Source organism: Oncorhynchus kisutch, unplaced genomic scaffold (genome assembly GCF_002021735.2).
Source record: "Oncorhynchus kisutch isolate 150728-3 unplaced genomic scaffold, Okis_V2 Okis02a-Okis13b_hom, whole genome shotgun sequence".
NCBI classification, from domain to species: Eukaryota; Metazoa; Chordata; class Actinopteri; order Salmoniformes; family Salmonidae; genus Oncorhynchus; species Oncorhynchus kisutch.
The window spans coordinates 7,962,316-7,986,220 of record NW_022261979.1 but is presented as its reverse complement, the minus strand read 5'-3'; the positions used below and the strand labels follow the sequence as shown (position 1 = coordinate 7,986,220).

The 23,905-nt window shown below is 48.9% G+C and overlaps 1 protein-coding gene across 14 annotated transcripts in view; it reads left to right on the top strand.

Moving 5' to 3' along the window:
* LOC109885437 (protein MTSS 1-like) overlaps window positions 1-23,905 on the top strand; it is a 113,200-nt gene that overhangs the window by 14,802 nt on the left and 74,493 nt on the right. The window lies entirely within an intron of this gene.

The window sequence follows — 23,905 nt, the reverse complement described above, 5'->3', positions numbered from 1 at the left end:
GGGATGAGGTGCAGGAGGTAAGACCATGTCCCTGTCCAGCCCCATAGACAATGGGAGAAGAATCGGCGGAATTAGGAAGTCTGTTCTACTGTTCTGTTGTCCTGTTGTTCATGCTGAACGTTCTGTGATGGAATCCTGTGTGAAGTTGAACATCCTGGCTGAGGTGGATTTATTAGGCTATAGTTAGCCCACTACAACATGTGGTAATTATTAGGCTATAGTTAGCCCACTACAACATGTGGTAATTATTAGGCTATAGTTAGCCCACTACAACATGTGGTAATTATTAGGCTATAGTTAGCCCACTACAACATGTGGTAATTATTAGACTATAGTTAGCCCACTACAACATCTGGTAATTATTAGGCTATAGTTAGCCCACTACAACATGTGGTAATTATTAGGCTATAGTTAGCCCACTACAACATGTGGTAATTATTAGGCTATAGTTAGCCCACTACAACATGTGGTAATTATTAGACTATAGTTAGCCCACTACAACATGTGGTAATTATTAGGCTATAGTTAGCCCACTACACTACAACATGTGGTAAGTATTAGACTATAGTTAGCCCACTACACTACAACATGTGGTAATTATTAGGCTATAGTTAGCCCACTACAACATGTGGTAATTATTAGGCTATAGTTAGCCCACTGCACTACAACATGTGGTAAGTATTAGACTATAGTTAGCCCACTACACTACAACATGTGGTAATTATTAGGCTATAGTTAGCCCACTACAACATGTGGTAATTATTAGGCTATAGTTAGCCCACTGCACTACAACGCGGTCATTTTCGTCCTGATCCCATTCCCTATTGGTTCGGGGGTCATTTTGTTTTAAAACCCTGGGAGTTCCACCACTTTAGCCAAGCACCTGAGCTCACTGGCTGACAGGGGAAGGGGCATAACCCCATAACCCCTGGTCTTCAGAGGGCTTTTGCCTTTGTGTTGAATGGGGGGGGGGGGGGGGGTAGTTGGCTGTGGAATGTTTCAGGTCCTCAGAGTAAAGATTATAGAAAGACTAGTGTTAACCTATCAACATCCTCAGTGATCACACAGTGATTCTTGACTCCTTGCAGTACTATGTCTAATGGTTTCTTGAGCAGCCTGCCTGAATGATTTGGGCCCCGGCCCTGTCTGCTGGGGTAGTGGCGGCCATGTTGTTTTAAGGGGGTTGAACAGGGGTGGGGAATATGAAGGGATCAGGTGGTTGATCCTGTGGGTAGTAAATCCCTCAGGCTGCTGTTTGAAGCCGTGACACCGCCCTCTCTCTGCCCACACGGCCCTCTCCGCCCTGCCTGCCACTGATCTCACACACACACACACACACACACACCACATCTGGCATCAGTAGGCTACACTTCCTCACACAGGGAACTAGTGATGGGGGAAGATAATCGATACAGCCACGTCGGGATAAACAATTTTACGATACATTGTATCGTTTTGATAATATCGCATTATTATTATTATTAGTTGTCTGCACCTGCACCAAAACTCCAGTATTTATCCTTCATAGCTAGTTGTCTTTACCTGCACCAAAACTCCAGTATTTATCCTTCATGGCTAGTTGTCTTTACCTGCACCAAAACTCCAGTATTTATCCTTCATAGCTAGTTGTCTGTACCTGCACCAAAACTCCAGTATTTATCCTTCATAGCTAGTTGTCTGTACCTGCACCAAAACTCCAGTATTTATCCTTCATAGCTAGTTGTCTTTACCTGCACCAAAACTCCAGTATTTATCCTTCATAGCTAGTTGTCTGTACCTGCACCAAAACTCCAGTATTTATCCTTCATAGCTAGTTGTCTTTACCTGCACCAAAACTCCAGTATTTATCCTTCATAGCTAGTTGTCTGTACCTGCACCAAAACTCCAGTATTTATCCTTCATAGCTAGTTGTCTGTACCTGCACCAAAACTCCAGTATTTATCCTTCATAGCTAGTTGTCTTTACCTGCACCAAAACTCCAGTATTTATCCTTCATAGCTAGTTGTCTTTACCTGCACCAAAACTCCAGTATTTATCCTTCATAGCTAGTTGTCTGTACCTGCACCAAAACTCCAGTATTTATCCTTCATAGCTAGTTGTCTTTACCTGCACCAAAACTACAGTATTTATCCTTCATGGCTAGTTGTCTTTACCTGCACCAAAACTCCAGTATTTATCCTTCATAGCTAGTTGTCTGTAACTGCACCAAAACTCCAGTATTTATCCTTCATGGCTAGTTGTCTTTACCTGCACCAAAACTCCAGTATTTATCCTTCATAGCTAGTTGTCTGTAACTGCACCAAAACTCCAGTATTTATCCTTCATAGCTAGTTGTCTGTACCTGCACCAAAACTCCAGTATTTATCCTTCATAGCTAGTTGTCTGTACCTGCACCAAAACTCCAGTATTTATCCTTCATGGCTAGTTCTCCATCTTCTTTTTAAACAGGGAGACAAATAGTTTATTTCTATGACTGATCAGAACTTGTTTTCTCATGTCTCTCTCTTGTCCCTCTGCAGCAGATGTATTGTTGAGCAATATGTTTTTGGAATCAAATCTAATCGCAATAAAATCACAGTATTGAATCGCAATACATATTGTATTTGCAACTAAGTATTGTGATAATATCGTATCGAACCCACCCTACCAGCTTCAGGGTGTGTGTGCTTGTGTGTGTGTGTGTGTGCTTGTGCGTGTGTATAAGTATGTGTAAGTGTGTAGAAAGAGCTGCTGGCTGTAGAAAGAGTTGCTGGCTGTAGAAAGAGTTGCTGGATGTAGATAGAGTTGATGGCTGTATAAGGAGTTGCTGGATGTAGAAAGAGTTGCTGGATGTAGAAAGAGTTGCTGGCTGTAGAAGGAGATGCTGGCTGTAGAAGGAGATGCTGGCTGTAGAAGGAGATGCTGGCTGTAGAAGGAGATGCTGGCTGTAGAAAGAGATGCTGGATGTAGAAAGAGTTGCTGGCTGTATAAAGAGCTGCTGGATGTAGAAAGAGTTGCTGGATGTAGAAAGAGTTGCTGGCTGTAGAAAGAGTTGCTGGCTGTAGAAGGAGATGCTGGCTGTAGAAGGAGTTGCTTGCTGTAGAAGGAGTTGCTGGCTGTATAAAGAGCTGCTGGCTGTAGAAGGAGATGCTTGCTGTAGAAGGAGTTGCTGGCTGTATAAAGAGCTGCTGGCTGTAGAAGGAGATGCTGGCTGTAGAAGGAGTTGCTTGCTGTAGAAGGAGTTGCTGGCTGTATAAAGAGCTGCTGGCTGTAGAAGGAGCTGCTGGCTGTAGAAGGAGATGCTGGCTGTAGAAGGAGTTGCTGGCTGTAGAAGGAGTTGCTGGCTGTAGAAGGAGTTGCTGGCTGTAGAAGGAGTTGCTGGCTGTAGAAAGAGTTGCTGGCTGTAGAAAGAGTTGCTGGATGTAGAAAGAGTTGCTGGCTGTATAAGGAGATGCTGGATGTAGAAAGAGTTGCTGGATGTAGAAAGAGTTGCTGGCTGTAGAAGGAGATGCTGGCTGTAGAAGGAGATGCTGGCTGTAGAAGGAGATGCTGGCTGTAGAAAGATGCTGGATGTAGAAAGAGTTGCTGGCTGTATAAAGAGCTGCTGGATGTAGAAAGAGTTGCTGGATGTAGAAAGAGTTGCTGGCTGTAGAAAGAGTTGCTGGCTGTAGAAGGAGATGCTGGCTGTAGAAGGAGTTGCTTGCTGTAGAAGGAGTTGCTGGCTGTATAAAGAGCTGCTGGCTGTAGAAGGAGATGCTTGCTGTAGAAGGAGTTGCTGGCTGTATAAAGAGCTGCTGGCTGTAGAAGGAGATGCTGGCTGTAGAAGGAGTTGCTTGCTGTAGAAGGAGTTGCTGGCTGTATAAAGAGCTGCTGGCTGTAGAAGGAGCTGCTGGCTGTAGAAGGAGATGCTGGCTGTAGAAGGAGTTGCTGGCTGTAGAAGGAGTTGCTGGCTGTAGAAGGAGTTGCTGGCTGTAGAAGGAGTTGCTGGCTGTAGAAAGAGTTGCTGGCTGTAGAAAGAGTTGCTGGCTGTAGAAGGAGATGCTGGCTGTAGAAGGAGTTGCTTGCTGTAGAAGGAGTTGCTGGCTGTATAAAGAGCTGCTGGCTGTAGAAGGAGATGCTGGCTGTAGAAGGAGTTGCTTGCTGTAGAAGGAGTTGCTGGCTGTATAAAGAGCTGCTGGCTGTAGAAGGAGATGCTGGCTGTAGAAGGAGTTGCTTGCTGTAGAAGGAGTTGCTGGCTGTATAAAGAGCTGCTGGCTGTAGAAGGAGATGCTGGCTGTAGAAGGAGTTGCTGGCTGTAGAAGGAGATGCTGGCTGTATAAAGAGATGCTGGCTGTAGAAGGAGTTGCTGGCTGTAGAAAGAGCTGCTGGCTGTAGAAGGAGTTGCTTGCTGTAGAAGGAGTTGCTGGCTGTATAAAGAGCTGCTGGCTGTAGAAGGAGATGCTGGCTGTAGAAGGAGTTGCTTGCTGTAGAAGGAGTTGCTGGCTGTATAAAGAGCTGCTGGCTGTAGAAGGAGATGCTGGCTGTAGAAGGAGTTGCTGGCTGTAGAAGGAGATGCTGGCTGTATAAAGAGATGCTGGCTGTAGAAGGAGTTGCTGGCTGTAGAAAGAGCTGCTGGCTCTAGAAGGAGATGCTGGCTGTATAAAGAGATGCTGGCTGTAGAAAATCCATTCTCATCCCGGCAGCCTGACACTTCCAGCTGTACACAGGGCTATTAATAGGAGCTCAGCGACACACACATTCGTCAGGCACCGTAGGACCAGACACACACACACACACACACACACACACACACACACACACACACACACACACACAGTATTTTCCTGTAGCCACTCCGGCTGGTTTAAGGACAGAAGCAGTACTAGAGTTTTATGATGACTGATGATGCAGGAGTATCAGAGCAGAGGAGCCCCAGTCAGAGAGATAACACTAGGTTATGGTAGTAGAGAGAGAGGTATCACTAGGTTATAGGAGTAGAGTCAGAGAGGTATCACTAGGTTATAGTAGTAGAGTCAGAGAGGTATCACTAGGTTATAGTAGTAGAGTCAGAGAGGTATCACTAGGTTATAGTAGTAGAGTCAGAGAGGTATCACTAGGTTATAGTAGTAGAGTCAGAGAGGTATCACTAGGTTATAGTAGTAGAGTCAGAGAGGTATCACTGGGTTATAGTAGTAGAGTCAGAGAGGTATCACTAGGTTATAGTAGTAGAGTCAGAGAGGTATCACTAGGTTATAGTAGTAGAGTCAGAGAGGTATCACTGGGTTATAGTAGTAGGGTCAGAGAGATAACACTAGGTTATAGTAGTAGAGTCAGAGAGAGACACTAGGTTATAGTAGTAGAGTCAGAGAGATAACACTAGGTTATAGTAGTAGAGTCAGAGAGATAACACTAGGTTATAGTAGTAGAGTCAGAGAGATAACACTAGGTTATAGTAGTAGAGTCAGAGAGGTATCACTGGGTTATATTAGTAGAGTCAGAGAGGTATCACTGGGTTATATTAGTAGAGTCAGTTAGAGAGTGTAATACGAGCTGTCTCCATGGCAACTATCAGTATTTATGAAGGTTAGGCCCTCCAGGTCTGAGTAGTAGGACATAGACTGTATGTACTGTATAACCCCAGTGTTATTTATTTATAACGTTCCAACTACGTATCTACTGGCCTACCATTGGCTTTCCCCTCAGGCCTTCAGTTCACTACCGTCAATTGTGTCCGTAGAGTGTAGCCTGTCTACACTACAATAATACTACAATCAATGCCAGCAGCATACCACCCTGCAGCATACCACCCTGCAGCATACCACCCAGCATACCACCCTGCATACCACCCTGCATACCACCCTGCAGCATACCACCCAGCATACCACCCAGCATACCACCCTGCAGCATACCACCCAGCATACCACCCTGCATACCACCCTGCAGCATACCACCCAGCATACCACCCTGCAGCATACCACCCTGCAGCATACCACCCAGCATTCCACCCTGCATACCACCCTGCAGCATACCACCCTGCAGCATACCACCCAGCAGCATTCCACTCTGCATACCACCCTGCATACCACCCTGCATACCACCCTGCAGCATACCACCCTGCTGCATACCACCCTGCAGCATACCACCCTGTAGCATACCACCCTGCATACCACCCTGCTGCATACCACCCTGCATACCACCCTGCAGCATACCACCCTGCAGCATACCGCCCTGCAGCATACCGCCCTGCAGCATACCACCCTGCAGCATACCACCCTACTGCATACCACCCTGCAGCATACCACCCTGCAGCATACCACCCAGCAGTATACCACCCTGCAGTATACCACCCTGCAGCATACCACCCTGCAGTATACCACCCTGCAGCATACCACCCTGCATACCACCCTGCAGTATACCACCCTGCAGCATACCACCCTGCAGCATACCACCCTGCATACCACCCTGCAGCATACCACCCAGCATACCACCCTGCAGCATACCACCCTGCAGCATACCACCCAGCATTCCACCCTGCATACCACCCTGCAGCATACCACCCTGCAGCATACCACCCAGCAGCATTCCACCCTGCATACCACCCTGCATACCACCCTGCATACCACCCTGCAGCATACCACCCTGCTGCATACCACCCTGCAGCATACCACCCTGTAGCATACCACCCTGCATACCACCCTGCTGCATACCACCCTGCATACCACCCTGCAGCATACCACCCTGCAGCATACCGCCCTGCAGCATACCACCCTGCAGCATACCACCCTGCAGCATACCACCCTGCAGCATACCATCCTACTGCATACCACCCTGCAGCATACCACCCTGCAGCATACCACCCAGCAGTATACCTCCCTGCAGTATACCACCCTGCAGCATACCACCCTGCAGTATACCACCCTGCAGCATACCACCCTGCAGTATACCACCCTGAAGCATACCACCCTGCAGCATACCACCCTGCAGCATACCACCCTGCTGCATACCACCCTGCTGCATACCACCCTGCAGCATACCACCCTGCAGCATACCACCCTGCATACCACCCTGCAGCATACCACCCTGCAGTATACCACCCTGCAGTATACCACCCTGCAGTATACCACCCTGCAGCATACCACCCTGCAGTATACCACCCTGCAGCATACCACCCTGCAGTATACCACCCTGCAGCATACCACCCTGCAGCATACCACCCTGCAGCATACCACCCTGCAGCATACCACCCTGCAGCATACCACCCTGCAGCATACCACCCTGCAGTATACCACCCTGCAGCATACCACCCTGCAGCATACCACCCTGCATACCACTGCTGGCTTGCTTCTGAAGCTAAGCAGGGTTGGTCCTGGTCAGTCCCTGGATGGGAGACTAGATGCTGTTGGAAGTGGTGTTGGAGGGCTAGTAGGAGACACTCTTTCCTCTGGTCTAAAAAAAATATCCCAATACCCCAGGGCGGTGATTGGGGACACTGCCCTGTGTAGGGTGCTGTCTTTCGGCAGGGACGTTAAACTGGTGTCCTGACTCTCTGAGGTCATTAAAGATCCCATGGCACTTATCGTAGGGGTGTTAACCCCGGTGTCCTGGCTAAATTCCCAATCTGACCCTCAAACCATCACGGTCACCTAATAATCCCCAGTTTACAATTGGCTCATTCATCCCCCCTCCTCTCCCCTGTAACTATTCCCCAGGTCGTTGTTGTAAATGCGAATGTGTTCTCAGTCAACTTACCTGGTAAAATAACGGATAAATATTTTTTTAAATACACACTTAACTACAACAGTATACCCATAACAATACCCTGTAAATCAGAGAAGGAAGTGAGTTTCCCAGTGTCGTTTTAACCTGTACATACCTGCTTTACACTCATCAAATGCTTTCGGCGTTGTTTCGCCTCACACGATGTTTGGCACGAATTAAAGACATCAATAAAGTTTTTTAAATTTTTTTTTTTTTTGAATGATCTTATAATTTCATCTATTTCCTCCCAGACTTGGACTGGTGACAGACGACTGCAGATGAGATACAGTCTTCATGTTGTGGGCTTGCAGTACGTCAATATTAGTCCCATATTGATGTTCGTTCAGATTTGACAAGATACTTTATTGAAACAGGAATGTGACCTCATAAACTCATTAAAATATCGTTTAATATGAAATGAGGGTGTTGAGGTTAGATATAGAGTATATAGGCCTACACCTGTTATCATCTTATTTGGAGAGGTTTAAACTACGGGAAGTAAAGGCTAGATTGAAAAAAGACATTTGTTGTCAACATTTTTATTTCCCCAAGAATGTAAAGTCGACACAGTTTTCCGACTCAGAGCCTCCTGAAGTAATAAGAATGTCAATTAAACGATCCTCACAAAGAACAACCGTGTGCATTCAAGTATTACTGTGTTTAATCTGCCAAGGTTTATTGTAGTCACCTTTCATGGACAGTATGGGTACAGTAACACTCCGGCTTTGATTGGATCAGTCAGAGGGTTTACCTGAGGACAGGTGTTCTGTTCCGTTGTCTTCTGTTCTGTTGTCTTCTGTTGTGTTGTGTTCTGATCTGTTATATTCTGTTATGTTCTGTTCTCTTCTGTTGTGTTGTGTTCTGTTCTGATCTGTTCTCTTCTGTTGTGTTCTGTTCTGTTCTCTTCTGTTGTGTTGTGTTCTGTTCTGATCTGTTCTCTTCTGTTGTGTTGTGTTCTGTTCTGTTCTCTTCTGTTCTGTTCTCTTCTGTTGTGTTGTGTTCTGATCTGTTATATTCTGTTCTGTTATGTTCTGTTCTCTTCTGTTGTGTTGTGTTCTGATCTGTTGTCTTCTGTTCTGTTGTGTTCTGTTCTCTTCTGTTCTGTTGTGTTCTGTTCTCTTCTGTTCTGTTGTGTTCTGTTCTCTTCTGTTGTGTTGTGTTCTGATCTGTTGTCTTCTGTTCTGTTGTGTTCAGTCCTGATCTGTTCTCTTCTGTTGTGTTGTGTTCTGATCTGTTCTCTTCTGTTCTGTTGTGTTCTGTTCTCTTCTGTTCTGATCTGTTCTCTTCTGTTGTGTTGTGTTCTGATCTGTTATATTCTGTTCTGTTATGTTCTGTTCTCTTCTGTTATGTTCTGTTCTCTTCTGTTCTCTTCTGTTCTGTTGTGTTCTGTTCTCTTCTGTTCTGATCTGTTCTCTTCTGTTGTGTTGTGTTCTGATCTGTTATATTCTGTTGTTCTGTTCAGGCGTACGTATAAGTATAAGGGGTTGTTTAGTAGTCTGAAAAAGACATTCAAATGTAGTTTACTTTTCTCTCAACTGGCTCCTCTTTAAAGGGAGTGTTTATCTCTCTTTATCACTGCAAGGGATTGTGTTGTTTCCCAAAGCAATATTCTAGGTTTAACTCCCACCTTTAAGACTCACAATGTTTTCCAAACCCACACTGTTTTCACAGCTTCATAGCATGAGCAAAGATGAGTCACATCCTGTCAACAGAGAGTTGAAACCCGGCCACGTGGTAGAAGAGGTGGACTGTCTAGTTGAAACCCTGTCACATGGTAGAGGAGGTGGACTGTCTAGTTGAAACCCTGTCACATGGTAGAGGAGGTGGACTGTCTAGTTGAAACCCTGTCACATGGTAGAGGAGGTGGACTGTCTAGTTGAAACCCTGTCACATGGTAGAGGAGGTGGACTGTCTAGTTTAAACCCTGTCACATGGTAGAGGAGGTGGACTGTCTAGTTTAAACCCTGTCACATGGTAGAGGAGGTGGACTGTCTAGTTTAAACCCTGTCACGTGGTAGAGGAGGTGGACTGTCTAGTTTAAACCCTGTCACGTGGTAGAGGAGGTGGACTGTCTAGTTGAAACCCTGTCACATGGTAGAGGAGGTGGACTGTCTAGTTGAAACCCTGTCACATGGTAGAGGAGGTGGACTGTCTAGTTGAAACCCTGTCACATGGTAGAGGAGGTGGACTGTCTAGTTTAAACCCTGTCACATGGTAGAGGAGGTGGACTGTCTAGTTGAAACCCTGTCACATGGTAGAGGAGGTGGACTGTCTAGTTTAAACCCTGTCACATGGTAGAGGAGGTGGACTGTATGTTGAAACCCTGTCACATGGTAGAGGAGGTGGACTGTCTAGTTGAAACCCTGTCACATGGTAGAGGAGGTGGACTGTCTAGTTTAAACCCTGTCACATGGTAGAGGAGGTGGACTGTCTAGTTTAAACCCTGTCACGTGGTAGAGGAGGTGGACTGTCTAGTTTAAACCCTGTCACATTGTAGAGGAGGTGGACTGTCTAGTTTAAACCCTGTCACATGGTAGAGGAGGTGGACTGTCTAGTTTAAACCCTGTCACATGGTAGAGGAGGTGGACTGTCTAGTTTAAACCCTGTCACGTGGTAGAGGAGGTGGACTGTCTAGTTTAAACCCTGTCACGTGGTAGAGGAGGTGGACTGTCTAGTTTAAACCCTGTCACATGGTAGAGGAGGTGGACTGTCTAGTTGAAACCCTGTCACATGGTAGAGGAGGTGGACTGTCTAGTTGAAACTCTGTCACATGGTAGAGGAGGTGGACTGTCTAGTTGAAACCCTGTCACATGGTAGAGGAGGTGGACTGTATGTTGAAACCCTGTCACATGGTAGAGGAGGTGGACTGTCTAGTTTAAACCCTGTCACATGGTAGAGGAGGTGGACTGTCTAGTTTAAACCCTGTCACATGGTAGAGGAGGTGGACTGTCTAGTTGAAACCCTGTCACATGGTAGAGGAGGTGGACTGTATGTTGAAACCCTGTCACATGGTAGAGGAGGTGGACTGTCTAGTTGAAACCCTGTCACATGGTAGAGGAGGTGGACTGTCTAGTTTAAACCCTGTCACATGGTAGAGGATGTGGACTGTCTAGTTGAAACCCTGTCACATGGTAGAGGAGGTGGACTGTATGTTGAATGATGAAATAAGAGGCTCTGCGACGGCAGGAGTGGAACTCTTCTGTTTGCTTTGGCCGTGTCAGCTGCTGTGTGTGAGTCACAGTTTTATAATGTTAGTAGAATCCTCTGCTATTTGTGTTTCTTCACCTTCATCCAGTCACTCACCACCTTGATATCCAGCCAGGGTTTTCACTCTCTCTCTTCTGTTCTCCAAGTCCATCAGCCTTTTCAACTATCCCACTTTACCTTTAGTTAGAAGAGTTCTGGGCTGTTTCCCTTGAATGAGATGGTTTACAATCCATTTGTTAACTGTTAAATTGGATGTTCACAGATGTGATTAATAAGGGATGACACTTGTTAACACTTGCGTTGTGTAAATCCAGGAGTGGCCTGCGTTTTACAGGGAAGACATTTTGAAAATATACCTTTGTGTAAGACACTTAACTTTTTGTCATTTTTCTAACAGCATTATTTAACTTCAGTTGTTTTTGCCTAATACAGTTGCTAAAGCGGTATTTGATTTTCTTGAATAGTTTTAGTATCCATACAGTACTCTACTGAACTCTACCCCTTTAGTATCCATACAGTACTCTACTGAACTCTATCCCTTTTAGTATCTATAAAGTACTCTACTGAACTCTATCCCTTTTAGTATCTATAAAGTACTCTACTGAACTCTATCCCTTTTAGTATCTATAAAGTACTCTACTGAACTCTATCCCCTTTAGTATCTCTAAAGTACTCTACTGAACTCTATCCTTTTTAGTATCTCTAAAGTACTCTACTGAACTTTATCCCCTTTCTCAAAGAGAAAACAAAGAGAAGCCTCCGGGATATGGACAGAGCAGAGAGCACATCTCCTGGAGATCATGGAGAGAGGCATGCTGGAAAATTCTCCCTCCTCTTGGTAGGGTTCTGAGAGGCTGATCTCTCTTCTCGGTAGGGTTCTGAGAGGCTGATCTCTCCTCTGGGTAGGGTTCTGAGAGGCTGATCTCTCTTCTCGGTAGGGTTCTGAGAGGCTGATCCCTCCTCTGGGTAGGGTTCTGAGAGGCTGATCCCTCCTCTGGGTAGGGTTCTGAGACGCTGATATCTCCTCTGGGTAGGGTTCTGAGAGGCTGATCCCTCCTCTCTGTAGAGTTCTGAGAGGCTGATCTCTCCTCTTGGTAGGGTTCTGAGACGCTGATCTCTCCTCTGGGTAGGGTTCTGAGAGGCTGATCTCTCCTCTGGGTAGGGTTCTGAGAGGCTGATCTCTCCTCTGGGTAGGGTTCTAAGACGCTGATCCCTCCTCTGGGTAGGGTTCTGAGAGGCTGATCCCTCCTCTGGGTAGGGTTCTGAGAGGCTGATCCCTCCTCTCGGTAGATTTCTGAGAGGCTGATCTCTCCTCTTGGTAGGGTTCTGAGACGCTGATCTCTCCTCTGGGTAGGGTTCTGAGAGGCTGATCCCTCCTCTCGGTAGATTTCTGAGAGGCTGATCTCTCCTCTTGGTAGGGTTCTGAGACGCTGATCTCTCCTCTGGGTAGGGTTCTGAGAGGCTGATCTCTCCTCTGGGTAGGGTTCTGAGACGCTGATCTCTCCTCTGGGTAGGGTTCTGAGATGTTGATCTCTCCTCTGGGTAGGGTTCTGAGACGCTGATCTCTCCTCTGGGTAGGGTTCTGAGACGCTGATCCCTCCTCGGTAGATTTCTGAGAGGCTGATCTCTCCTCTGGGTAGGGTTCTGAGAGGCTGATCTCTCCTCTCGGTAGGGTTCTGAGAGGCTGATCTCTCCTCTGGGTAGGGTTCTGAGAGGCTGATCTCTCCTCTGGGTAGGGTTCTGAGAGGCTGATCCCTCTGGGTAGGGAGAGATCAGAGAAGCTGATCCATTTTCCATTAATATAGATAGAGCTAGTGATTGCTGCTCTCTCAGACCATATTTTCCCTGACTATAGAATGGTTCCCTGTAAGGAAGAGGCTCAATAGACTGCAGGCTGTATAAATAGCCGCCTCTGACTTTTCTATGTGTCATGTCATTGTATGTGAATCCAGAGCTTCAGAGCATTGAGCCTACTGTACTGTACTAAACGATAACAGTGAGGCCTTTTGTGAGCGTGCCCAGTTCAGTCTATTCACTCCTCCCTTAATGCCAATTGAGGGAGTTCATCTGGCTGTGGTGGCCTGGGCCCGCCCGACAAGCAGGACAGGGATAATGTCATGGGCTTTGAAGTGGAGAGAGAGAGAGGCAGAGAAAGAGGGAGACAGAGAGATAGGGGACAGAGATGGAGACATAGAGAGAGAGAGGCAGAGAAAGAGGGAGACAGAGAGATAGGGGACAGAGATGGAGACATAGAGAGAGAGAGGCAGAGAAAGAGGGAGACAGAGAGATAGGGGACAGAGATGGAGACATAGAGAGAGAGAGGCAGAGACAGAGAGATAGGGGACAGAGATGGAGACATAGAGAGAGAGAGGCAGAAAAAGAGGGAGACAGAGAGAGAGAGGGGACAGAGATGGAGACAGAGAGAGAGAGGCAGAGAAAGAGGGAGACAGAGGGATAGGGGACAGAGATGGAGACATAGAGAGAGAGAGGCAGAGAAAGAGGGAGACAGATAGAGGAAAGAAAGGGAGACAGAGAGGGGGGGTGGGAGAGGAAGAGAGCGATAGGGGACTGTGAGAGAGAGGGGGGGGGGCAGAAGGGGAGAGGGAGGGAGGGAGGGAAAAGCACTAGGAGGCAGAGTTTGAGACCCTATTTAGATGGGCCGAGGCAGAGGCCCGTTAGAACATACAGCCCTTAATGATGCCATTGGCCCTGTTCCATCCCCTGCCAGCTATCCACCCAGCCAGCCTTCACTAGCACTCTGATCCAGCCAGCTAGGTCTCTAATGTAGTCTGAGGCCAGGGCTCTGGGGAGAGAGGAACGAGGCTCAGGCCAGGTCTCTGAGGAGAGAGGAACCAGGCTGAGGCCAGGCCAGGACACTGGGGAGAGAGGAACGAGGCTCAGGCCAGGGCTCTGGGGAGAGAGGAACGAGGCTCAGGCCAGGTCTCTGAGGAGAGAGGAACGAGGCTGAGGCCAGGCCAGGACTCTGGGGAGAGAGGAACGAGGCTGAGGCCAGGCCAGGACACTGGGGAGAGAGGAACGAGGCTCAGGCCAGGTCTCTGAGGAGAGAGGAACGAGGCTGAGTCCAGGCCAGGACACTGGGGAGAGAGGAACGAGGCTGAGGCCAGGCCAGGACACTGGGGAGAGAGGAACGAGGCTGAGGCCAGGCCAGGACACTGGGGAGAGAGGAACGAGGCTGAGGCCAGGCCAGGACACTGGGGAGAGAGGAACGAGGCTGAGGCCAGGCCAGGACACTGGGGAGAGAGGAACGAGGCTGAGGCCAGGCCAGGACACTGGGGAGAGAGGAACGAGGCTGAGGCCAGGCCAGGAGACTGGGGAGAGAGGAACGAGGCTGAGGCCAGGCCAGGACACTGGGGAGAGAGGAACGAGGTTGAGGCCAGGCCAGGACACTGGGGAGAGAGGAACGAGGCTGAGGCCAGGCCAGGACACTGGGGAGAGAGGAACGAGGCCGCTGCAGCATCCCACAGCTACTGCTTACCACACCCTGAAGCCGTGATAGTTTGACTGCCCTGCCACATCCGTTGAGCGTCATAGCCGGTGTAGTAGGATTCCATCTTAGTCCTTTATTGACCCTTTGTCTGTTTGATGGCTCGTCAGAGGTCTCGTAGCGGGATTTCTTAGAAGCGTCCGGATTAATATCCCGCTCCTTGAAAGCGGCAGCTCTAGTCTTTAGCTCAGTACGGATGTTGCCTGTAATCCATTGCTTCTGGTTGGGATATGTACGAATGGTCAATGTGGGGACGACATCGTTGTGGTAAACTCCTCAATGTTATCGGATGAGTTCCGGAACATGTTCCAGTCTGTGCTAGAGGAGCAGTCCTGTAGCTTAGCAACCGTTTCATCTGACCACATCTGTATTGGTACTTCCTGTTTTGAGTTTTGTAAGCAGGAATCAGGAGGTTAGCGTTAGGGTCAGATTAGCCAAATGGAGTGTGAAGGAGAGTTCGTTGTATGCGCCTGTGTGGAGTGAAGGTGATCTAGAGTTTTGTCGCCTCTAGTTGCACAGGGGAAATTCCGGTAAAAGTGAGGTAAAACATATTTAATGTTTTCCTGCATTAAAATCACCTGCCACGAAAGAAAGAGACACACTCTTCCCCGTCTCGCCTTACTGTCTGGTCTCGACGATACATATTGTATATCCATTTCCTCGTTACGGCACAACAAGGATATTACAGTTTTTCAGGTCTCGTTGATAGGATAATCTGGAACGGAACCCAACGAATCACAAGGCAATGGCGGGTCCAACATGCTCGCCGGCGTAGTTTAGTCATGACGCTCTTCTCGCTTGCGCCGCCGCTTCCTCTTTCAAGTCCCGGGGAACAGGACCTGGTCCAGGGGTAAGCAGAATGTCCTGAGCTGCCGACTCGTTAAAGTAGAACTGTTGATCCAGTTGGAGGTCAGTGGTGACTGTTCTGATGTCCAGGAGATGTTTTCAGTCATAGTAAATGATGCCTGAGACATTGTGGACAAACATATGTTGCTGACAATGAAAACACAGCAGAGCACTTGGAAGTCCTCCCACCCATTCAATTTAGTTCAATTCACTTTATTAGCCTGTAATTTCACTGAATATTTAAATTGGTTCAGTTCAATTCACTTTATTAGCCTGTAATTTCACTGAATATTTAAATTAGTTCAGTTCAATTCACATTATTAGCCTGTAATTACACCGATTATTTAAATGAGTTCAGTTCAATTCACATTATTAGCCTGTAATTACACAGAATATTTAAATTAGTTCAGTTCAATTCACTTTATTAGCCTGTAATTTCACTGAATATTTAAATTAGTTCAGTTCAATTCACTTTATTAGCCTGTAATTTCACTGAATATTTAATTAGTTCAGTTCCCTTTATTATCTTTGTAATCCTTAATGTTGTTGTCATGAAATCCTCCCCTCCCCTCAGTAAATACGCAGGTCTACATAATGACGTTTGTGAGTTTTAAATAACCATGTTGTACTGTGTGTTTGTCGTGAAATCCTCCCCTCCCCTCAGTAAATACGCAGGTCTACATAATGACGTTTGTGAGTTTTAAATAACCATGTTGTACTGTGTGTTTGTCGTGAAATCCTCCCCTCAGTAAATACGCAGGTCTACATAATGACGTTTGTGAGTTTTAAATAACCGTGTTGTACTGTGTGTTGCGTTGACAAGAGGCCATGCAGGACCCGAGACAAATATCTGTGTGATTATCACCGTGCCTCAGTAGTTCTGTATGAGTCTGGACACGTCTGTCTCTCTCAGATCTGCCTGCTGCTGTTACATATCTGACTGGCTGGCTGACTGGCTGGATGGCTGGCTGACTGGCTGGATGGATGACTGGCTGGATGGATGACTGGCTGGATGGCTGGCTGACTGACTGGCTGGATGGATGGATGACTGGATGACTGCCTGGATGAATGGCTGACTGGATGGATGACTGGATGACTGGCTGACTGACTGGCTGGATGGCTGACTGACTGGATGAATGGCTGACTGGCTGGATGGATGGATGACTGGCTGGCTGACTGGCTGGATGAATGGCTGGCTGGCTGGATGGATGGATGGATGACTGGCTGGATGAATGGCTGACTGGCTGGATGGCTGGCTGACTGACTGGCTGGATGGATGGATGACTGGATGACTGGCTGGATGAATGGCTGACTGGATGGATGACTGGCTGACTGACTGGCTGGATGGCTGGCTGACTGGCTGGATGGATGACTGGATGGATGGATGGATGACTGGATGACTGGCTGGATGGCTGGCTGGCTGGCTGACTGGCTGACTGGCTGGATGGTTGACTGTCTGGATGGATGGTTGACTGTCTGGATGGATGGTTGACTGGCTGGATGGTTGACTGGCTGGATGGATGGTTGACTGGTTGGATGGATGGTTGACTGGCTGGATGGATGGTTGACTGTTAAGATGGATGGCTGGATGCTGCACATATCTGACTGGCTGGCTGGTTGGATGGCTGGCTAGCTAAGTGACTGGCTGGCTGGCCGACTGGCTGGCTGACTAGCTGACTGGCTGACTGGCTGGCTGACTAGCTGGCTGGCTGACTGACTGGCTGGCCGACTGGCTGTTTGGCTGGCTGACTGGCTGGCTGACTGGCTGGCTGACTGGCTGGCTGACTGACTGGCTGGCCGACTGGCTGGTTGGCTGGCTGTTTGGCTGGCTGGCTGACTGGCTGGCTGGCTGACTGGCTGGCTGGCTGACTGGATGGCTGGCTGACTGAATGGCTGGCTGACTAGCTGGCTGACTAGCTGGCTGACTGGATGGCTGACTGGCTGGCTGACTGACTGACTGGCTGGCTGGCTAACTTGCTGGCTGACTGGCTGACTGGAGGAACCTGCATCTTTCCACCCTGTCTCTGAAAATGATCCATCAGTATTTGTGAATCTGCTGATGTGGAGGTTGTTGTGTTTTATAACCTGATCCAGCTGCTCCTCTCTCACCTCAGATGTATTGAAGCCACTACACGGTCTTTGCTTTGCATCGCCATTTCTCACTTTATCTCTGTAACTCAAATGCAATGCAAGATAAATTCTCGTCTTCAGTTTACGACCGCAGCTACTGGCCAAGCTGACGTGAAATGTGTTTAATCCTGTGTTAAAGGCCCAGTACAGTCAAAAACGTGATTTTGCTGTGTTGTGTGTGTGTGTATATATATTTATTGGCATTAGAGGGGGGAGGCAGGTAGCCTAGTGGTTAGAGGGGGCGGCGGGTAGCCTAGTGGTTAGAGGGGGGAGGCGGGTAGCCTAGTGGTTAGAGGGGGGAGGCGGGTAGCCTAGTGGTTAGAGGGGGGAGGCGGGTAGCCTAGTGGTTAGAGGGGGGAGGCGGGTAGCCTAGTGGTTAGAGGGGGGAGGCGGGTAGCCTAGTGGTTAGAGGGGGGAGGCGGGTAGCCTAGTGGTTAGAGTGTAGAGGTGGCAGGGTAGCCTAGTGGTTAGAGTGTAGGGACGGCGGGTAGCCTAGTGGTTAGAGGGAGGAGGCAGGTAGCCTAGTGGTTAGAGGGAGGAGGCAGGTAGCCTAGTGGTTAGAGGGAGGAGGCAGGTAGCCTAGTGGTTAGAGGGAGGAGGCAGGTAGCCTAGTGGTTAGAGGGAGGAGGCAGGTAGCCTAGTGGTTAGAGGGGGGAGGCCTAGTGGTTAGAGCGTTGGACTAGTAACCAAAAGGTTGCAAGATCGAATCCCTGAGCTGACAAGGTAAAGATCTGTTGTTCTGCCCCTGAACAAGGCAGTTAACCCACTGTTCCCCAGTATGCCGTCATTGAAAATAAGATTTTGTTCTTTAACTGACTTGCCAAGTTAAAAAAGGTCAAATACAATAAAATAAAATAAATTCAGTTGAGATGAGTCTGAGTGACTGATGGAGGAAGAATGATTCAGGGTCCTAGGAGAGAGGAAGAGGAAGAGGAGGAGGAGGAGGATTGGTCTGAAGTATCAAGTGACATGCTTACTGTAAACAACATTAGACTGAACTGAGCCTCTGTCTCACCTGTCTCACTAATTCACTTCACCTGTTAACATGCAACTCATAACACAGGAGACGACATTCAAACTGCCAGACGAAAATTAAACACTGGCGATTTACTGGGTGTGTTATCTACCAAAATGTATTTTGTCTGACAAACCTGTTGCCTTTTTCACCAACAAAATCATATAAATGCAGGATCTTTTATTGGAGTCTCAGAGGGAGAAAGATCTGAAGTTTAAAGAGAAGTTTTATGAATGGCGATAAGCGTTTATCGTGACCTTCGGTTTCAGTTCGGGACTAAACACCAGCCACTGTTGTGTAACTTCGGTACACATTTGGCTCAGATAAACAGTTTGTACAAACATTCAAGTCTGGCCAGAGATCAGAGATCAGTAACTGTTACCAAAATAATGAAATTAACATATATTGTTTAGAATATGAGATTCCCCTTGATTCAGGTTAGGAGCATTGACATAGCAGGTTAGGAGCATTAGCATAGCAGGTTAGGAGCATTAGCATAGCAGGTTAGGAGCATTAGCATAGCAGGTTAGGAGCATTAGCATAGCAGGTTAGGAGCATTGACATAGCAGGTTAGGAGCATTGACATAGCAGGTTAGGAGCATTAGCATAGCAGGTTAGGAGCATTAGCATAGCAGGTTAGGAGCATTAGCATAGCAGGTTAGGAGCATTAGCATAGCAGGTTAGGAGCATTAGCATAGCAGGTTAGGAGCATTGACGTAGCAGGTTAGGAGCATTAACATAGCAGGTTAGGAGCATTGACATAGCAGGTTAGGAGCATTAGCATAGCAGGTTAGGAGCATTAGCATAGCAGGTTAGGAGCATTGACATAGCAGGTTAGGAGCATTAGCATAGCAGGTTAGGAGCATTAGCATAGCAGGTTAGGAGCATTAGCATAGCAGGTTAGGAGCATTAGCATAGCAGGTTAGGAGCATTAGCATAGCAGGTTAGGAGCATTGACGTAGCAGGTTAGGAGCATTAACATAGCAGGTTAGGAGCATTGACATAGCAGGTTAGGAGCATTAGCATAGCATGTTAGGAGCATTAGCATAGCAGGTTAGGAGCATTAGCATAGCAGGTTAGGAGCATTAGCATAGCAGGTTAGGAGCATTAGCATAGCAGGTTAGGAGCATTGACATAGCAGGTTAGGAGCATTGACATAGCAGGTTAGGAGCATTGACATAGCAGGTTAGGAGCATTGACATAGCAGGTTAGGAGCATTGACATAGCAGGTTAGGAGCATTAACATAGCAGGTTAGGAGCATTGACATAGCAGGTTAGGAGCATTGACATAGCAGGTTAGGAGCATTGACATAGCAGGTTAGGAGCATTGACATAGCAGGTTAGGAGCATTAACATAGCAGGTTAGGAGCATTGACATAGCAGGTTAGGAGCATTGACATAGCAGGTTAGGAGCATTGACATAGCAGGCTAGGAGCATTGACATAGCAGGTTAGGAGCATTGACATAGCAGGTTAGGAGCATTGACATAGCAGGTTAGGAGCATTGACATAGCAGGTTAGGAGCATTGACATAGCAGGTTAGGAGCATTGACATAGCAGATTAGGAGCATTGACATAGCAGGTTAGGAGCATTAACATAGCAGGTTAGGAGCATTGACATAGCAGGTTAGGAGCATTGACATAGCAGGTTAGGAGCATTGACATAGCAGGTTAGGAGCATTGACATAGCAGGTTAGGAGCATTGACATAGCAGGTTAGGAGCATTGACATAGCAGGTTAAAAGGAACATTCTCTAAAGTGGTAGGAATGTTTGTTGTTAGCTGGGGGGGGTCATGGACAAGCGGTATCATTCTACCTCAGTCCCAGTCCACCTGGTAAGGGAAGCCTGCAAGGCGCCAGGCTCAATCAGTCTACTGTATGTACATGAGATTCATCATTACAGAGACTGTGTCTGTTTTGAGCCATGTCAACCAGTCCGAGCCGTGGTTGCTGAGTGACTGTGAATCAGGCCGTTGGTTCATGTGTATGACTACATTGTCCAGCTAGTTGTCTAGGCTGAACAGGAGCGTGCGCTGTTGGAAGGCCCGAATGCTCCGGCTAGCTCCGTCCTCTCTCCAATGCTTGTGGTTTTCCTGCTCTATTTTCATCAGGCCAGTCAGTCCGTCATGGAGGAAGGAAGTCTGCTGGAAGGCTGGAGGCCTCGTTGCTGGTGACAGATTCATCTTTGTTCCTACAGTTCTACAGTTCTAGAAAGTTCTACAGTTCTACTGTTCCAGTTCTAGAAAGTTCTACAGTTCTACTGTTCCAGTTCTAGAAAGTTCTATAGTTCTACAGTTCCAGTTCTAGAAAGTTCTACAGTTCCAGTTCTAGAAAGTTCTACAGTTCTACAGTTCTAGAAAGCATAGCTCAGAAAACAACCGACAATACAATGTTTGTTTTTTCAGAGAAGGGAAACCAAGAACATTGTCAAATGTTTTCCCTGGATAAAATGCTAGAAAAATGAATCAATGGCTTTTAATTAATGAAGAGCAAACGCTACTGTTGTCTTTTAATATCTCTCCTTTTATAAATGAGTTTATAAATGTTTCTATGTCGCTTTCCTCTGTAATCAAGCTGATAGAGAATGACCTCCACCCTAGAAAAAGTAGCCTTCAATCTTCTCTTATCAAACAACTGGCTAACGCTGATCACACAGTTCTTCTGGTAGCTTCCTAGTTGATCCTTATCTGACCTTGACTAGCACCACAGACAGGAAGCCAGCCTCACAGTGGACCTCGACTAGCACCACAGACAGGAAGCCAGCCTCACAGTGGACCTCGACTAGCACCACAGACAGGAAGCCAGCCTCACAGTGGACCTCGACTGGCTCCACGGACAGGAAGCCAGCCTCACAGTGGACCTCGACTGGCACGACAGACAGGAAGCCAGCCTCACAGTGGACCTCGACTAGCACCACAGACAGGAAGCCAGCCTCACAGCGGACCTCGACTGGCACGACAGACAGGAAGCCAGCCTCACAGCTGACCTCGACTGGCACGACAGACAGGAAGCCAGCCTCACAGTGGACCTCGACTGGCACGACAGACAGGAAGCCAGCCTCACAGCTGATCTCGACTGGCACGACAGACAGGAAGCCAGCCTCACAGTGGACCTCGACTAGCACCACAGACAGGAAGCCAGCCTCACAGTGGACCTCGACTAGCACCACAGACAGGAAGCCAGCCTCACAGTGGACCTCGACTAGCACCACAGACAGGAAGTCAGCCTCACAGTGGACCTCGACTAGCACCACAGACAGGAAGCCAGCCTCATAGCTGATCTCGACTGGCACGACAGACAGGAAGCCAGCCTCACAGTGGACCTCGACTGGCACCACAGACAGGAAGCCAGCCTCATAGCTGACCTCGACTGGCACGACAGACAGGAAGCCAGCCTCACAGTGGACCTCGACTAGCACCACAGACAGGAAGCCAGCCTCATAGCTGACCTCGACTGGCACGACAGACAGGAAGCCAGCCTCACAGTGGACCTCGACTAGCACCACAGACAGGAAGCCAGCCTCATAGCTGACCTCGACTGACCACCACAGACAGGAAGCCAGCCTCACAGCGGACCTTGACTAGCACCACAGACAGGAAGCCAGCCTCACAGCGGACCTCGACTGGCTCCACGGACAGGAAGCCAGCCTCACAGTGGACCTCGACTGGCACCACAGAGAGGAAGCCAGCCTCACAGCTGACCTCGACTGGCACCACAGACAGGAAGCCAGCCTCACAGCTGACCTCGACTAGCACCACAGACAGGAAGCCAGCCTCACAGCGGACCTCGGCTGGCTCCACAGACAGGAAGCCAGACTCACAGTGGACCTCGACTGGCACCACAGACAGGAAGCCAGCCTCACAGCTGACCTCGACTGGCACCACAGACAGGAAGCCAGCCTCACAGCGGACCTCGGCTGGCTCCACAGACAGGAAGCCAGCCTCACAGCTGACCTCGACTGGCACCACAGACAGGAAGCCAGCCTCACAGCTGACCTCGACTGGCACCACAGACAGGAAGCCAGCCTCACAGCGGACCTCGGCTGGCTCCACAGACAGGAAGCCAGCCTCACAGCTGACCTCGACTGGCTCCACGGACAGGAAGCCAGCCTCACAGTGGACCTCGACTGGCACCACAGAGAGGAAGCCAGCCTCACAGCTGACCTCGACTGGCACCACAGACAGGAAGCCAGCCTCACAGCTGACCTCGACTAGCACCACAGACAGGAAGCCAGCCTCACAGCGGACCTCGGCTGGCTCCACAGACAGGAAGCCAGACTCACAGTGGACCTCGACTGGCACCACAGACAGGAAGCCAGCCTCACAGCTGACCTCGACTGGCACCACAGACAGGAAGCCAGCCTCACAGCGGACCTCGGCTGGCTCCACAGACAGGAAGCCAGCCTCACAGCTGACCTCGACTGGCACCACAGACAGGAAGCCAGCCTCACAGCTGACCTCGACTGGCACCACAGACAGGAAGCCAGCCTCACAGCTGACCTCGACTGGCACCACAGACAGGAAGCCAGCCTCACAGCGGACCTCGGCTGGCTCCACAGACAGGAAGCCAGCCTCACAGCTGACCTCGACTGGCACCACAGACAGGAAGCCAGCCTCACAGCTGACCTCGACTGGCACCACAGACAGGAAGCCAGCCTCACAGCTGACCTCGACTGGCACCACAGACAGGAAGCCAGCCTCACAGCGGACCTCGACTGGCACCACAGACAGGAAGCCAGCCTCACAGTGGACCTCGACTGGCTCCACAGACAGGAAGCCAGCCTCACAGCTGACCTCGACTGGCACCACAGACAGGAAGCCAGCCTCACAGCTGACCTCGACTGGCACCACAGACAGGAAGCCAGCCTCACAGCGGACCTCGACTGGCACCACAGACAGGAAGCCAGCCTCATAGCTGATCTCGACTAGCACCACAGACAGGAAGCCAGCCTCACAGCGGACCTCGACTGGCACCACAGACAGGAAGCCAGCCTCACAGTGGACCTCGACTGGCTCCACAGACAGGAAGCCAGCCTCACAGTGGACCTCGACTGGCCACCACAGACAGGAAGCCAGCCTCACAGCTGACCTCGACTGGCTCCACAGACAGGAAGCCAGCCTCACAGCTGACCTCGACTGCCACCACAGACAGGAAGCCAGCCTCACAGCTGACCTCGACTGACCACCACAGACAGGAAGCCAGCCTCACAGCTGACCTCGACTGGCACCACAGACAGGAAGCCAGCCTCACAGCTGAAGGCAAAACAGTCTCTAAGTCTCTGGGATATGGAACCAGTTTTGACCTGCGAGTGGCAGCAGAACACTCAGAAGCGTCTCGTCTGCCGGAAAGCCACAAGAAGAACAAGGCAATATTGTTTCAGATTTCACCCGCAAGTTTGTTGACCTTTGTTTCTTTGTTCTTTCTTTATGCCGCAGAGTCAGGAACCTCGTCTTACTTCTAAACGTGTTCTCAGATCAACCAGGGTTC